Here is a 1,999-nt window from a genome sequence, read left to right on the forward strand (position 1 = left end):
TTCCTTGGCTCTGGTTGTTGGTGCATATATTTGAATGATAGTGGTATTCACTGGACTTCCTTGTATGCGTATGGATATTATCCTGTCGCTGACAATATTGTACTTCAAGATGGATCTAGCAATGACTTTTTTAACTATGAAAGCAACTCCATTTTTCCTCACCTTTTCATCTCCAGAGTAGTGTATCATATGGTCATCCTACTCAAAATGCCCTGTGCCAGTCCATCTCAACTCACCAATGCCTAGTATGTCAATATTTATGCGTTCCATTTCTTCCTTAACAATATCTAATTTTCTTACATTCATGGTGCTCAAATTCCACGCCCCAATCACCAGTGTCTGCTTACAACTGTTCCTCTTCCTTTGTATTTCCATACTTGAAAACTCAACCTCCTTTTCCTTTTCTGTTATCTATATATGTTCTGTTGTACATAGTGTTTTCAGAGGCCTGCTATTTCAGAAGTGGATGACCAATCCTTCTTCCTAATCAGTCTTAATGTGAATGTTCAGATTTAGAGAAGTATCAGACAGACCAGCAAGTTAAAGGTATATCCCTTATTGTGGAGTTAACCTTTAGTGTCAGTGTTGTCCCTGCCTTTCTCACACGCATCTTTACCCACTTATTTCCCTGCTCCACCATCCACCAGGATACCATCCACTTCTACCCCCTCCCTTCAATTCTATCTCCCATTGACCAGCCCTCCATCTAATAACTTATATATGAAGCTTCCTTGGCTTCTGTGATTTCAAACACATCAGCTGCTGGTAGTTCCTTATGTTGGGACCAATGTCTCTGAAGTTTATTTGTAATGTTTCCCGAGCAAAGGTGATGCATCCTGTAGAACTGGGGTTCTTGGCCCGAGGGCTGTGATACATCTTACTAGTTATCTTTATCTAATGATTTTCTGCAGTATTTGTTCTTAATGAGACTGTGTTAGTTCACTCAGCATAATGCTCTCTAGATTCTCCCATGCTATATTGTATTTTATAAAATCATTGCTCCTTAGTTCTGCATAGTATTCCATTGTGTGAATGTATCATAATTTCTCAATCTATTTCTTTGTTGTTGGACTTTGGTCTGTTTCCATTTTCTTGTTATTGTGAATAATGCTGCTATGAACATAGGTGTATAAATCTCTGTTTATATCTCAGTTCTATTTTCCTTGGAGTATATTCCTAGCAGTGTTATTAAACAGCCTGTTAAACCAATTCTTCATTGCACCTTGCCCATTTCTTCATTCTACCCCTCCCTATTCATCCACCAATCTCTGCTACCATAGTGGTTTATCCACCGTACCTTTCTTTCCTCTTCCTTTCCCCTTCCCCTTTTGAACTGCTATACATAACTTGTTCTTATAAGCTAGTTGCAATAGCCATATTTTCCTTTCATTAATTCTTCCTTGGTTGCTCCTCCCTTGTCTTGCTCCTTTACATTGTCCATTGTACTTTCTATTTATGCTATCTTCATCACCTGTCCTCGTTCCCCAGCTCATGATACTCCTGTTTTCACAGTAGCAGTACTATGCAGTATTTATGATTTTGTGACTGAGTATTCCACTCAGCACATTGAGTGAAACTCATCATTAGTGAAATTCAGTCTCCTAGACTCACTCATGTAGTATACTATTTTAAGAATTCAAAACTTTTTAGGGCTGAATAGAATTCTAATGTAAATTCTCTTATACCACAATTCCCTTTTCATTCATTCTTGCTATTATGAATAATGTTATACCATTTATATCTCAGTTCTGATTTCCTTAGGGTATATTTAATAATACAATAGCTGAGTCACATGGGATTTCTATATTTATCTTTTTAAGAAAACACCAAACTGTCTTCTGCAGTGGCTGTATCATTTTACAATGTCAGCCATGTGAGAATTCAGGTCTCTCTGCACCCTCCTCATTATTTAATGTTTGCTGTACTGTTAAACTTTGCTATTGCAGCTAACGTGAGGTAATATCTCATTGTTGCATTGATATGAATAACTCTGATTCCT

Source organism: Elephantulus edwardii, unplaced genomic scaffold (assembly GCF_000299155.1).
Source record: "Elephantulus edwardii isolate Elephantulus edwardi_28Jun2011 unplaced genomic scaffold, EleEdw1.0 scaffold00020, whole genome shotgun sequence".
Classification (NCBI taxonomy): Eukaryota; Metazoa; Chordata; class Mammalia; order Macroscelidea; family Macroscelididae; genus Elephantulus; species Elephantulus edwardii.